Source organism: Podarcis cretensis (assembly GCF_951804945.1).
Source record: "Podarcis cretensis genome assembly, chromosome: 11".
NCBI classification, from domain to species: Eukaryota; Metazoa; Chordata; class Lepidosauria; order Squamata; family Lacertidae; genus Podarcis; species Podarcis cretensis.
This window is the reverse complement of record NC_137180.1, coordinates 26,365,793-26,382,245: the sequence shown is the minus strand read 5'-3', so window position 1 is coordinate 26,382,245 and position 16,453 is coordinate 26,365,793.

Genomic DNA, 16,453 nt, shown 5'->3' with positions numbered 1-16,453 from the left:
TTGTCGAAGATGGTGAACTTTCTTTCTCTGAAGGACAAAGAGATATGAGCAAGAGTTACCTGTAAGAACTCCAGCTACCCATTAGTGGTTTGAACACCTAATGAAAAGTGGGAGAAAGCCACAGCTTTCTGCAGGACTGCACATTATATTGTTTCTCTCTCTGCCTCTTACACATACACAGTTTCCACAAGTGCGTTCCGAGTGCTTTTAGCATTCTATTTTTGGAGCAAATTGCTGGAGTAGTTTTTTCAGAGGCACTGTGCGATGTGGCGTCTGCAAATGGATTAAGCTTTAAAGCAAGAATGGGAGAGAACAGTACAATACAGGGATGTACCAGGCTGTGGTGAAGAGTAAATGCCGCGTTGAGGAAAGAATGAAATATTGGGGCCTCAAATAGATTAACATCAATTAAGCAAGGCCAGTTTTACGCTGAAAGGGGTGGTGGTGGTAACATCTCCCTTGGAAAAACGTCCTTACCACTTTCACGTGAAAAAAATATATGCTTCTGTGTCGCACTATCGTGTTGCAAGATATTTTGTAGTGAGCCAGTGTCATAGAATCATAGAATCATAGAGTTGGAAGAGACCACAAGGGCCATCGAGTCCAACCCCCTGCCAAGCAGGAAACACCATCAGAGCACTCCTGACATATGGTTGTAAACCATGAATAATCTATAAAACTAATGTGTATTAAAATATTTTTAATAGATTTGTTTGTACAGTGGTACCTCTGGTTATGAACTTAATTTGTTCCGGATGTCTGTTCTTAACCTGAAACCGTTCTTAACCTGAGGTACCACTTTAGTTAATGGGGCCTCCTGTTGCCGCCGCACGATTTCTGTGTTCATCCTTAGGTAAAGTTCTTAACCTGAGGTACTACTTCCAGGTTAGCAGAGTCTGTAACCCGAAGTGTTTGTAACCTGAGGTGTTTGTAGCCCAAGGTACCACTGTATAGCACTAAAAAGGGGGCTAAATGATTGTTTAATTATCGCATTGTTTTTCTACCTATTGGTCAGAACACTGGAAAATGGTAGCAAATTCTACTTACTACTTGAGGAATTGGTTAGAATGCTGCCTGCATATTTCTGCTGATATCTCCATGGATAAAAGGATTTTAAAAGGCAAAATATTCCAGACCAGAAATGTGGTGAAACAAGCCTATTTCTGGGGTATGACCCTAACAAGTCAAATTGTGGGTTAGATGCTATTAAACCTAGTCACTCTATAACTACTTCCAGGGAGATAATAAGAGTACCCATTTCTCCAGAAAGCTTGGTGTAGCCCATACTTTGATTTCTTGAATGTGCTGAGTTAAGAGATGTGCTATGGGAAACCTTTCAATCACACCACAGTGTTGCTTCTTTGAATTTACGATATTTCCTCTTGCTTGTCATGCAGCATTGCTGAGTGTTGTGAGCCGATACTCTTTCCTCTTAAAGGAACATCAGTGATAGATCATGAAAACTGCAACCTACACATCAGCATTTTAGTCAGATACCCATTTACTGGATCACTGGAATACTTGTGTGCATAGTAAAGTGCCTGGACCCAGAATGAAAAGGATGATAGATGTTTGTCATTGTCTGTAAACTTCTATTTTTGGCTTTTCTTCAAAGGAAATGCTGTGTGGGGTGTTCGCTTGTTTTTGAAAAAATATATCCGTGCACATTGCCATCTTCTTCCCCTCCACCCTCCCAAAGCTTGTTGAAGTACAGATCTATCTCTCAAAACAGCTGTAGGCTTCCACATCCAATCCAGTGTGGTGGCTTCCATGATTAAATGAGCTGAACCTGAGCCAGAAGGCAAAATGTCTGTGGAACAAATGAGAATCTCTTTAGTGAGCAATTTCTACAGGGGAAATTTCAGAGGTGTTTATATAGACTTCAAAAAGTGTGCTTAATTGGATTTTGTTTGTCAAGAGGGAAATAAAAAGATTTAGGATCTGGGGTATTTTATCTCTCTTAAAACAGTGTAGAGGAAAGGGGAAACTAGACTTTAAGGCCGTTCATGATTAATGCACAACCTTGAGCATGTGAAATACTGTAGGCTGCTTATATCTGGTTAACAAGCTGAGCTATATTCAGCTACGTTGAACAGAAAAACACGAGTCTCAAATCTTATCAGTAGGTAGAGAGAAAAAGCGGAGGTGAGTGGGGAAACAGAAGTGGCATTTCATAGCATGAGTACGTGTTAGGGTTTGAGACAAGCTAAATTAGATTGTTTACTCATCATTGCCAAGGACATGTTATCTAAAAGGCAGCATTCGCTGGGTTGATCATGTCCAACCAGCTGAAAGTCTAAATATGAGAACACTACCAGGATCCTACAAAACATATAAAGCAGGAGTAGAGAAGCAAAAGTTGTTGAGCTCCAACTTCCATCAGCCCCATGGCCGATGGTCAGGAATGATGGAAGTTGTAAGTCAGTAACACCTGGAGGAACACAGGTTCCCCACCTCTTATCTAAAGGTTTCGTGTAATCTCTTAGGAAATGCAAACTTAACCACAAATGTTGAAAATAAGATCATTGGCTTCCCAAAGTACAGTGGTACCTTGGTTTAAGAACAGCTTAGTTTGTGAACAACTTGGATTAAGAACGCTGCAAACCCGGAAGTAGGTGTTTGCCTTGGAATAAGAACATGTTTCGCTTCCTGTTGAGTGTGTTCCATTTGTAAATTGAGTCCCCTGCTGCTATGGGGAAGCACACCTTGGTTTAAGAACGCTTTGGTTTAAGAATGAACTTCCGGAACAGATTAAGTTCGTAAACCAAGGTACCACTGTATAACACAGTAGACAATTCTAGTGTACAGAACTCTATTATTAATATGTACAGGTACTCAAATGAGAAGAAAAGTAATGTTTTCCAAATCGTTCCCTAGGTTTTTGAACCCTTAAAATTAGTTTGTTATTCAAATGATAAAGGATGAACCTTTCTGGCTCTTTTCTTTTCTTGACATAGTGAAATCAACTCAAGTTGACTTTATTGATTTCTGAGCCAGCTGTGTATTAGATTTAGCGCATCACCACAACTGATTCAGCACATTGTTGCAAAACAGCCCAAAATAGGTGCAGCAAAGATGTGCTAAAGCCAATCCTATGACCACCGTCTTTGAAATCAGCTGAAAATGGAGCTCCTGTTATGTTTGTTGGAGTGCTTATTATGGAAATCCTGTATTGAAATAGCATGAAAATCAATTAAATCACAATAAAATGGTGGGCAAATAAAGGGAGAGGAACAGAAAAGGGGGGACAACATCGGTGGAAATATAGGACAGGGTGGTGACAGTCCCATTAATGTTAAGCTATTTTCCAGTTCTTTTTTAAAAAACAAAAACACATGAGCATTGGCTTAAGTTAATAAAATAGCACGGTGTGGCTGTTGGTGAAAAATTGCTTCCATGTGATGGGGGTTTCAGGCTTGCAGCCGTCTCTTGCCGCATGACTTGACCAAACCACATCAGCAGCCATCGGAGCTGTGGTGTTGAGCCCTCAAGATTAAATATGCATTTCATCAAAAACAAGGCAGTGCTTGTCAGTGTCTGAATCAGGCTAAATCAGCATGCGTAGAAAGCAGAGGAAGTATAATGAAGACACCAGTGGGAGAGAATGTTATAACTAATTTTAATGTCAGAAAGGTGCAACGAATTGTAACTTTGTTTAATAATAGAACCAAAATAAATTGTTAAGGTTAATTTTAATGTCAGAAGACACGATGAATTGTATTTTTAATTGAATTTCAAAAATAAAAGTGTTACTTCTGTAGCGTATTCACTTTGACTTTTGAAGTTCAGTAAAAATATTAAGATAAAGATGCAGTGACTTCTACAGCAGGGGCAAAAATAAAATATTGCTTATTTATTTTAGAAGTTACATTTGTTTCTTTTTATTATTGCATGCCTGGGACGCGGGTGGCGCTGTGGGTTAAACCACAGACCCTAGGATTTGTTGATCAGAAGGTCGGCGGTTCGAATCCCCGCGACAGGGTGAGCTCCCATTGCTCGGTCCCTGCTCCTGCCAATTTAGCAGTTCAAAAGCACATCAAAGTACAAGTAGATAAATAGGTACCGCTCCGGAAGGAAGGTAAACGGCGTTTCCGTGTGCTGCTCTGGTTCGCCAGAAGCTGCTTAGTCATGCTGGCCACATGACCCGGAAGCTGTACACTGGCTCCCTCAGCCAGTAAAGCGAGATGAGTGCTGCAACTCCAGAGTCGGTCGCGACTGGACCTAATGGTCAGGGGTCCGTTTACCTTTTATCCTGCCTTTCCTCCAAGGATCTCAAGGTGGCGCTCCCCATTTTAGCCTCCCAACTTAGACTGAGAGACAGCAACTGGTCCAAATGAGCTTAATGGTAGAATAAGGATTTGAACTCTGGTCTCAAGCCAACACTCTTAACCATTACACTACACTGCAAGGGCTTCTCAAGGCCGCTTCCACACACAATTGCAGCAACATAAAACAAAATGCATTCTAAAAATGCATGCAAAGCAATCCAATTACAAAAACCTAAACCTAAACGAAAAAAATAGCAGTTTAGTAAAATGCAGATTGAAAATAAAATGAGTTTGACATTTAACATCGACCGGCAAGCTTTTCTTCTCTACCTGTCTGTGCCTTAACTTCAACAGTTCCCCACACTTGTCATGTGATTGACAGCCTTTAATCCCTGTTTTTCATTAGTGAATCCCTGTACATGGTGATAGGTGGTGCAGGAGGGGGAGGATTCTAAAGCCGTTTATCTGTCAAGTGTCAGGAAGAATTATTTATGTTTTCCATTGTGACATTCCACTGCTGACAGTAGGAACTGTGTGTGTCAGTCCACATCATCTAATAGCTGCCGGGCGTGTTAGCCAGCATGCTATAGGGGTCACACAAGGACACTGCGCTTTGTGAACCTGGCTGCTTTTATCTCCTCTTGGTGCCTCTCCTTTGCATTTTCTCTTTGTGTATGTGTGCGAGAACGAGGATGCAGATGTTAAAAAGCTGATCACTCCAGAGTTGCAATGGGGGGAATGAATTGATTCAGTTGGAATTTATCAAATTTGAACATTCCCGAGAACCGAAACGTAGCCGTCTTGTAAAATTATTCTTAATTCACATTCTGCAATGCAGTTCTCGAAGCTGCCTCAGGCTATTATCCAAATGGTAAAGCCCTCTGGTAGGGCAGTTTGGGTGGTCAGCCATACAAATTCCTCATAAACACTCACATGAATATCAACTATTCAGAGACCACCCAAAGATAGGTGGGTGTTTTCATACAAACTCGCACAACTACACCATAGCTTGCTGTATTTATAACTTGCCTTTCCTCCAAAGACCTCAAGGCAGCATATGTGGTCCTCTTCATCTTTATTTTCAGATACAGTAAGTGGTCAGCCTAGTGGCTGAGCAAGGATTAGTCCTAGTCGATAACCATTGCATCATATTGCCTGTACAAAACGTTTATTTGTAACTGTTTCTAGATTGTCACTGCTCCGCTCCAAAGAGAAATGTCTAGTAACATGAAAATTCTGAACTCTATAAATTGCAAGTGTTATATTCACCCTTTTCAGGTGCATTGACCCATCCACATATTCTCTCCAGAGTTGTGTGATTCCAGAGAAAATCCCCATAATGCATAATGGAGGCTCTTTCTCTCTGTGATAATCCATATAGGGGATGGGGCTAAGAGGTCATGCCCTGTGGAAGTACATCTGAAAAGATAAAGGATAAAGTGTCCTCTGCAATAATAATTTTTAAGGGAGAAACGAAAGCAGCACGAACTGTCTGGAACAATTATGGTATATATTGCCAGAAATGAGTGCTATGAAAACCCAGTAAAGAAAATAATAATGTTGATTTTGGAGCTATGATAGACTGATGCGCCCTTAATATCTTAACAGCCTTAATTTACATTTCATGCAAGTGTGATGATCTCATTCATAGCAGGCAGCTGAGGATTAAATCAATATTGCTTTCTGCCTACTCTCAGCCATGGAGAAATTTAATATTTCAGGAAGGCTCGGTAGTTAATTTGGATTTTAGAGCAAGCCTTTTCAAATGTGCTGATACGAAGCACAAGATGGCAAGATTTCAGAAGGCACTCATATATCATTATGGCTCTGTTTCCCCCTGTGTTTTGCCTGACTTTGTCCTCTCTGCCTCAGTGACAGAAAATTGAATTCAGTAAAAAGTGCCAAAATCTCTTCATTGTTTGGAATAATACTGGGAAAAGTGAATTGTTATTATTGCTTTCCTTGCTTTGTTAAAATTCTTAAGAGATTGTTCAGATCATTAAAGCTGAAGAAAGTCTGCATCTGCAGCTGAGTGTTGTTTTTTTCTGTGCACCCCTTTCAAGCGAAAGCAGCTGAGAGTCAGGCTTTAGAAATTATCTGGAGGAGAGGCTGGTAAGACAACAAAAACAATGGAGTTAACAAAAGAGAGAGTGACAATTGAGAATTATTGCGTATCTGTTGCCTTCCACAAGCAGCTACAGATGGGAGGTGTTTGTGTGCATCTTTTCACAATCAGAATTAGGGTGGGGTTGAACGTTTACCCCCACACCCAAACATACATGCATACATTTTGATTGGGATCCATCCATCCATCCGCTAAATGGGGAGGTTTTTAGGGTGGTGACTTACTGTACTGACAGGCTGGCAGAGTCCCCCCACCCTTTCTTCAATAGAGATATTGCTGCCGCTTTTCAAGCACCAGTGAAACAAACCAGTAGCATTTCTGCTTGCTTTTGAATAGAAAAATACAATTAACAATTGTAACATAGCATTGTTCCCGGGGCTGTTTGAGGAAGAGAGGAATGACTGACCCCAATAGACATTAACATGCTCTTCCAACATGTAAGAATCTACATAGATTGGGGGGCTTTGAGACAGGATGTCTGCTGTGACCCATTTCTGGGCCCCATCATTCAGCCTGGACACTGAGGTCCAGCTCCAAGGGCCTTCTGGCGGTTCCCTCACTGTGAGAAGTGAGGTTACAGGGAACCAGGCAGAGGGCCTTCTCGGTAGTGGTGCCCCCCCCCCCGTGAAACGCCCTCCCATCAGATGTCAAGGAAATAAACAACTATCTGACTTTTAGAAGACATCTGAAGGCAACCCTGCTTAGGGAAGTTTTTAATGTTTGGTGTTTTATCGTGTTTTTAATATTCTTTTGGGAGCTGCCCAGAGTGGCTGGGGAAACCCAGCCAGATGGGCGGGATATAAATAAATTATCATCACCATCAGGGTTGCTGGGTTGAATCTCATTCTTATTAGAAGACATTGGCACTGTAATGGTCCCTGGCCCAAATATATTCCTTTTATCAAGATCACTAAAGAGTTATGTTCTATAAAGTTTCTGAAATAAGATAGACCATGCAGGTATCTGCAGAAAGCTTTGCATTTCCAAACATTACCAGTATATTCTTTTTCAGTTTGTGTATCATCTTTCCTGGAGCAAAATGCAACTGGCACCCGCCAACTGCTTGCATCAGCCCTGACCATTGTGGATTTATTGGTGGCATAAAGCTATGAGACTTCATGAAATCATGAACTTTACCTTTGTAAAGGCAGCCTCTCGATTTTGTCCTCAGGACATGGTGGATTAAAGCTGTAGGTTTAGTTATGATGCTATGAATTTATTTCGCAAATGCTGCCTCAACCTAGATAGTTCACCATTCTAAAAATTAAAAATAAATAAATCTCAATTCAATAATGTTAGTTGGAACTTGTCCATGTCATGCGATTATTTGCCCCAAGAATTATATTCAGCTTAATGAAAGATACATTTCTCTTTGTTTAGCCTGAGTCTGGATTCTAAGATCTAATTCAAGCCAGGTTCAGGGTTCTTGTGTTAATTCACAAAGGTCTAAACAACTTGTGCCCAAAGGAACTTAAGAACCATCTGGTTCCTTATGCTCCACCTTGATCACTGAGAATGGACTCCCTCAGGATGTTGTGGACTCTCTTCTCTTGGAGGTTTTTAAGCAGAGGTTGGATGGCCATCTGTCATGGATGCTTTAGCTGAGATTCCTGTGTTGCAGAGGATTGGACTAGATGGCCCTTGGGGTTCGTTCCAACTCCACAATGCTATGACTCTATGACTATTTATAGGACACTTTTTGTGGAAAATTGAGGCATCTAATCATAAGCTTGCATTTTTATTAAAGCTTATATGTTTAATCAGGGCTTGTATTTTAAGAATGAGTTTAAAAATGTTCTGTTTCATGCCAGGCAGAAGACCAGTTGCCTAAAAACCTTGGCAAGATATTTTTACTCCTAGACAAGGGGCCCCCCTGATTTATAGCAGAAAACAATTCTCAAAGTCGTAAAAAGGGAATTACAGGCTGACAGCCAAGGTTACACTGACCCTACAAATTAAGGGTGGATAAATAGTAAAATGAGCCATATCTTCTTCCTAAGGTTAAGAAGGTCAAGAGCAGTGAAAAAGCATCTAGCTGGCAGAAAGAGAACATTTTCTGGGAAGACTTTTTCTAAAGCTGTTTCTTTCTTAAACTAAGATCCTTTTAAGATTTCTTTTCCTTTTAAAAGGTTGTTTATGTATTAAATATATTAGTTTAAATATAATTATGCAAAGGATTTAAGAAATGCTAGATTCTTATTTCATATAGTTGTAAGAGTTGTAACTATCCTGAAATTAAGTCAGGCACCAGCCAAGCCCCTTGCCAGACAGAAGACGCCAATCGAGCACTCCTGATATATGGTTGTCAGGCCTTTTGTTTAGAAACCTTCAAATGAAGGAGATCTCTCAATGTTGATGTGAACTCAATCCTTGACATGCATAAGATAAAAATTCAAGATTAATTATCTGTTTTGGAAGGCAATAGGGCAAGGAGGGCAAGAGGTGAGCTGGTAATTAAGATTCCTTGTTGAGACACATGTAAGATATATTACTACTTAGTCATTTATAGATAGAAGAATATATAGCTTTTTATTTTCCATAAAAGGCAAGAGGAAATGGGTGTATCTTTTGTGATTGGTTCTAGCAAACAGCCAATAGGAATTTCAACCAGGCTGATTGGACAGAGGCAGCCACAGGAGGAGCAAGGGGGCTGGATTAAGGAAATATAAGTGCTGGCCAGAATGGCAAGAGGCCAGGCCAGAGCTTGGTAACCATATACCACTGTGCCTCATATTTATTTGTCTGACAAATAAATTACTATTTTAATTTCTCTATTGCTGCGTTGAATATTTCATTCCAGCTAAGCGTTAACCACAAGCAGGGTGCTACAAAATGACTGCGTAGAACAACTTTTTTCTTTTTTTCTTTAATTGATTTATGTTGCTTTTTTATTTTTTAAAAAATGTAAAAAATGTTTTAAGCAAATAGTGAAACAAAATAATTTGGCCCTTTCCCCCGGAGCATTCTGTGTTTTAAATGTGCACCTCATACACTTACATGCTCCCCTTTATAGAGAATTGAAAAGATACCATTTGGGTCCTGCCACCATCATGTCCAGCTCTGCCCCAAATACTTGAGGAGGTGATTAATTTTAATTCAGAAATGTACAGGTTTGATCTAATCACCAGAGCTCCAGGATTTCCATATGCTCTCTGTGATTGCTTGTTTTCTTTTTCTTAAATATTTTAATGCAGCTCTTCCTTTATACTTGAAATCCTCTGAGCTAATTTCCACCCAACCAGTCTGACGGTCTTAATATAGCATTTCTCCTGTTTAAAATTTCACTGTTCTCTTTGGCCTAATTACATCTCAAGATAACAATCCTAATTATAACATCAGGGAGCCCCCTGTTAATTTGTTAATCATTGTATCCTGCTTAGCTAATAAACACCTCAGTTTTGAACCTCAGTGCCTGCACCCCCTCTGGGCATTACTACTACATCATAACAAGGCTATAGCTTATTTCCCCCCAACTTCATTGTAGATATGGCACTTATCAGCTGAAAGTCACAAGTTAACTACTTTTTATTTTAGTTTTCTGTTAGTCTGCCAACTGGATAGTTTGGGAATCTGAACCTAAATAAATAGTTACAGCCCAGCTCTTAAATTTATGTAAAACTTGTTGGGATCCATTGATTGTTAGACAGAAAAGAGTTTTGCATTTTGTATTATTCATTCATTCATTCATTCATTATTAATTAAATCTATACTATTCCTGTGACTCATTTGTTTTAAGCGTTTCTAATATTGAATTTTAGCTTCTTGTAACCCACACTGGGACCTGCTCAGGAAGGGTAGCTAATACATTTAATAATAGTGATGATGATGATGATGATGATAACAATGATCAATAATAGACGCAATTCTAGGGTGGCCAACAGAAAAGAGCTTAAAACAATACAATTAAAATAAACATATAGATTTCAAACAATTAAAAGCAACTGAAAACAATCACCTACACCTAATAATTTCACGGTTGCCAGGATCTTTCAGGTGTCAACCAGGAATGTTTTTGAATTCTTCTGGAATGTTAATAACAATGGAAACCGATTCACCAGGGAGGGCATTCTGCAAAAGAGGAAGGAGAAAAGTCTGTCATGGGTCAACACCAAGCTGCCAGTAACAGTGCCATGAACAGGTTAGGCAAACTATCCTTCGAAATTAAATCTTCAACCAGCTTGGAAGCTCTCTTTATTTTAGAGTAGTGAAGAATATAACATTTAGACATATGCTTGGGAGTGGGGAGGGAGCTATGCCTATCGATCATATGAAACAGCCTTATATTTGTCATCGTTGTCGTCGTCGTCTTCTTCGAGTTTATGTACCACCCTATACCCGGAAGTCTCAGGGTGGTTCACAGAAAAGATCACAACATGTACAATCAGAATAAAAACATCAACCCAACAACACGCCTCCCCCCAAGAAAAGAGCCACATTTTAAAAGGGTATAGAATGTCAAACAGATGAACCAAAAGCCAGGTAAAAAAGGAACGTTTTTGCCTGTCACCTGAAGGTGTGCAATGAAAGTTCCAGGCGAACTTCCCTGGGGAGAGCATTCCACAGATGGGGAGCCACTGCAGAGAAGGGCCGTTCTCATGTTGCCACCTTCCGGACATCTCGAGGAGGAGGCACATAAAGGAGGACCTCAGAAGATGATCTCAGGGTCCAGGTGGGTTCATATGGAAAGAGGCGGTCCTTGAGGTATTGTAGTCCTGAGCCATTTAAGGCTTTGTAGGTCAAAACCAGCACTTTGAATTGGGCCCGGAAACTAATCGGTAGCCAGTGCAGTCGGAACAGGATCAGAGTAATATGTTCAAACTGTCTTGCTCCGGTGAGCAACCTGGCCGCTGAATTCTGCACTAGCTGAAGTTTCTTAACCATCTTCAGAGGTTCTTTAGCTCAGTCTTCTCTACTCCATGGGTTGGGAATGTTTTCAGTCCAACAGCAACATCCCCTTGTGGGAAGGAACGTCACAGGGGCAGAGGCAAAAGGGGGTGCGGCAATGAATACAAGCCCCAATATACGAGCCGTAGGCTATGTTGCACCCCCACAAAAGTCAACTGTTTCTACATACACGTTATCCTTATCACCCATCCGGGCAAGCAAGAAACGTTATTACAGCCAGGCAAAAGCACTCAGAGTCTGTGGAGCAGGGCAGGTGAGGGGTGTGACAAGAGAAGAGTCCTGAGAGCTGGATAATGAGACTTGAGGGGAGGGCAGCAAGGCCATTTTTGCATAAAAAGTGGTGCCTGAACTCACTCTGAATGCCTCACTTGTTCTCTTGCAATGGTGCCCACCTGAGAGGTGTCTGAACTGAGTTCCAGTGAGTTCTGGCTGCAAAACAGCCCTGCGTACGTCTATCTAAAAAACCCTTCCTTGCCTCCACTACAAGACCACTGTCCACAGTCTAAAATAGCCTAAATGCATCAGTGGTTTTTTTCACATACTGAGATACATACACCAGCATTTGGTCTGGGTTGTCTGTCCTCGGACTGCCCTTTCTGCCCTCCCTTTTCCGCATGCTCTAATAAGTCAGGAAGTCTTCAATTAACCATAGTTTTCAATTGCATCTGCCCTGGGAAATTATGGTTAGCAGGCTTGGATCAGCTGGGATCTTAAAGCACACCTTCATGTCTCAGTTTATTAAGTGCAAATAATCACCTGAACGCACGGCCAAAGAGTGCAGAGTGCATAACTGCAACGCAAGCGATTTATTTTAAAGAGAAGCTCCAGCTTGGGCTTTTAACCTGCAGAGATCACCACTCAGTTAAACTGGCTGAGACTCTGAAGGCGATAGCTTATCGCAGCAGCCAGCTGATTTAATGCAGAGATATTTAGGGAAAGGCAGCTTTATGATGCGAAACTAGGACATATTAATCAGAATTGTTTCTGACGCATTAAGACTAATTCCAATGCATCTTTTTATAAATATTTAACACAGGAGTAAATAAATATGCCACTCAGTGTGTGTGTGTGTGTGTGTGTGTGTTTGTGTTTGTGTTTGTGTTATAAATGAGATGACAAAGGAGGGAGATAGCTAGGCAGGCAGGACCTTATCTATATATGCTCCCCTCTCACTAGGCTGTAAAATATGACCCTAGATTCATGGTACTGATGCTGCTTGATGAGGCATTTTAATGACTCTCTAATTCAAGCAGAACACAGATACACACAGACCTTCAAATATAGGTCACTCCTCTGCGCAGGCCTTTCCTCGCAGCCTGGCGTAATATGCTCAGAGATGCAGAATCTCCTCTTTGCGAGAGACGAGATGAACATGAACCTGCTCCCCAGTGCATTGGCAGCTGCTTCTGCACACGTTGTACTGAGAGGAGCGAGAGCTTCTATTTATTCCTATCGGGAATAAATAAAGAAGAAATTCCCTGTGGATTGTGCCCATTGTTGCTTCGGAATTGGTGGCATGCATAAAAGTAAGGCAGCACTCAATGATTATTTGGTTTTGTGAGAGCTGAGAAAAACATCGTTACGGTTTAACTAATTAAAATGTGGCAGGGGTTTTGGTTTTTGTGTTAGTTGGGCAGAGCCTGTTGAAACCTAGTTCCTTGGCTATGATTGGATGCCAAGCAGGACTAGTATTTCAATAAGCAATTGCTTCTCCCTCGAATTCAGCTGCTCAACCCCCCCCCCCAAATCCTGGAAATTGTAGTTTCACACTCTTCAACATTTTTCCGATGAAAAGAGGGATGTCCTATTTAACAACAACACCCACCCATCTGACTGAGTTGCCCCTGCCACTCTGGGTGGCTTCCAACATATGAAAATAACATAATAAAGCATTAAACATTTAAATAACTTCCCTATACAGGGCTGCCTGGGGATGTCTTCTGGAGGTTGTATAGTTACTTATCTCTTTGACTTGTGGGTGGGTGGGAATACATAACTGCATACCCTCCAACATTTCTCTGATGAAAATAGTGAAGGAAAAGAGGGACATTCTGGGATCAAATCAGAAACCAGGATGGCTTCTATAAACCCGGGACTGTCCCTGGAAAACAGGGGCACAGACCCTCCAAGTGCCCCTCACAGAACTACAATTCCCAGCACCTTTAACAAACCTGGGTAGCCTCAGTAGCTGGCTGCAATGGATATGACAGCTGTGACCATTCTTGGACTGGGAGAGCTTGTCCACAATAGTTCATGATTTGGCTACTTCAGGATTGGGCTGCTGCAGTGTTCTCTCTGTGGGACTTTGCCTGTGCTTGGCCCAGAAGCTGCAGTTAGTGCAGAATGCTGTGACACAATTGCTGGTGGGAATGAGGCCGGGTCAGCATCTAACACCTTTGCTTAGAGACCTGCAAATAGAATCTTATCTGCTACTGGGTCAAGTTCAGGTTGTTACTCTTAGTATATAAAGCCCATAACATCTTGGGACTCATTTGCCCACTCCACTGCTTTGATCTGAGGAACTGTCACCATTTTACAGGTCAGGTGCCACATAATATTTGCTGTGCAAAAGATAGAAATCTATCCTTTGGTGTGTCAGCCCCTGCACATGCCTTCACTATACTCTTTCTGGTGCCTGTTAAAAACATGTTTGTTTAGGCAAGCCTATGCAGACATTTTGAAACTTTTAACCTGGTTTTGCCTCGTTGCTGGGGTTTTTTTTTTTTTGAATGTTTTAAATATTTGTTTTAACTGTTTTCCACCGATACTTTTATCTCCCATTCTTTTGGCAATGCACTCTGTGGTTTTATTGCCATCAGGTAGTGTATTAATACTGCAAAATAAATAGATAAACGTTGCGTGGAGGGATGCATTTTATTCAGACCTAATTATTATTTGTGATAGCAGTGGTGCTAAAACTGGTGCACTCTTCTTGACAATTCACAGGAAGCTTTTGAGTTTTTTTTTTGGGGGGGGCTGTTCAGTCGTTGCCTTTGTAACTCTTCTGCCTCCTTTACATGCAAAGAATTATGGGATAGCTTCTTAACAGCCTGGCTTGTTTTTATCAGCTGATCGGTTTGAAGTTCACTAGTGAGCAAGTTATACATGACGCACAGCAATCTGTTTTGAAACAACTTGCCCATCTGCTGCAAAAGTAGTCTCTGAAACAGCTCCTCAGTTTCCAAAGCTTCAGATTTGTAATGATTAAAGAATTTCCAGGAAGCTTTTTAAAAAAATACGTCAAATGTTTATGCAATGTGTTAAAATGCTTATATCCTGGGATAGCTCAGTCAACAGAGCATAAATCTCTTGATCTCAGGGCCATGGGTTGCAGGGGGTTGGACTAAATGACCCTGCTGATTCCTTCCAGCTCTATAACTATATGATTCTACTGCCTATATAAGAGCACTGTAGTGCTTGTGCATATTATGGAAGCTGGCTGACTTGTTTTACACTAGCATGTACTGCTGCCTGCATAAAAAGATAATGCAGCTTTAAGATCACTGACTGCTTTAGGCAAACAAACCCTGTGACCTACTTCATCCCGCTATACAAACTACGAGAGCATGAAGGAAATTCTACTCTAGGGCTCCCCCCTCTCAGTAAGCAAAACCATCTGCTGCATTCAGTGGAAGACATGACCGTAGTCATTCATTTTCTTTTCAGATGCGTCTCATAGACTGACACCGGAACCGGAAGAATAAAGACAATCAAATATGGGACGTTATAGGAATTTAACTATGCCAGGCAGAATTAAAGCAGTCAAAATGATCTTACTCCCTACTTTTATTTTGAGATTTTGCCAATTACCGTTCTGCACAGAACAATTGCTCTTTGGCAAGCAATATTTGCAGAATCTATCCACTCAAGTTCCAAACTGAGGTCATGCAAAGGCTTGATGCATAACAACCCAAAACAAGGGGGCTGAGAGGAACAAAGCCTCTTTAAGGTACAATGGGGTGTTTCAACAGAGAAATGCAATAGCGCATGTTCATGAACTGGAGAATAGATTTTGGATGTGGATGGAGGTTACAACAGAGGAGAAAACTAAATTGGAATCACCGATTCTAGGTTGATTGCCCATAGGGAACTTAGATTGGCTCTGTAACCCTTTCACAAAGGCCATTATTTTAGTGTGGAAAAGTTGGAGGCACAAACTGATGAAGGAGGTACCGGTACATCCCCTTTCTCCCATTAGAGATTATACCTTTCTGTAGCTAGATAAAACTATATCAGGGCTGGACTCTCTAGGTTTGTATAAGAATAGACTATCTAATGTAGCTCTTTGCAGAAGGTGTAATATGTGTTATGAAATTGTGACTTTTTTTACCAATATACTGATATGTCGTACTAAATTTCATTCAACACCAGTGGCCATGGTGCGACATACTGTACCAATGAGGAGCATGGATAATTTCATCCCTTTGGCTCACACATGCTTCTGTTTCCCCTATGAAAACAGCAAGAAAGGTAAAAAAAGGTAAAGGTAAAGGGCCCCTGGATGGTTAAGTCCCATCAAAGGCAACTATGGGGCTGTGGTGCTCATCTCGCTTTCAGGCCGAGGGAGCCAGCGTTTGTCCACAGACAGCTTTCTGGGTCATGTGGCCAGCATGACTAAACCACTTCTGGAGCAACAGAACACCGTGAAGGAAACAGAGTGCACTGGTGTGCTTTTGAACTGCTAGGTTGGCAGGAGCTGGGACTGAGCAACGGGAGCTCACCCCGTTGCGGAGATTCGAGCAACCAACCTTCAGATCGGCAAGCCCAAGAGGCTCAGTGGTTTAGACCACAGCACCACCCACATTGCAGCAAGAAAGAACAGTGTATAGTACCCCCAAAATCCACCATTTTATTTGCTTGATTTTCCAGCTTAAGGGGCTAAAATAGCTCTGTCTTTTTGGAATCAGATGACACAGAAATGAGTGCTAAACATGCACTATATTCTATTCGTTTTGTGGATGCGGCTTTTATATCATGTGAAAGCTCAAATGTAATGTGGAAATTAACAGAGAGGGAAACATTGCGGGAATGGACTAAGTGACCATCAGAATGCAAGCCAAGTCAGACTATGTAACTGAAGATTGTTTTCATGGGCTGGCAGCAGCAGCAGCTGAGGACTTTCAGACCAGAGACCCCTGCCCTGCCCTGCCTAGCC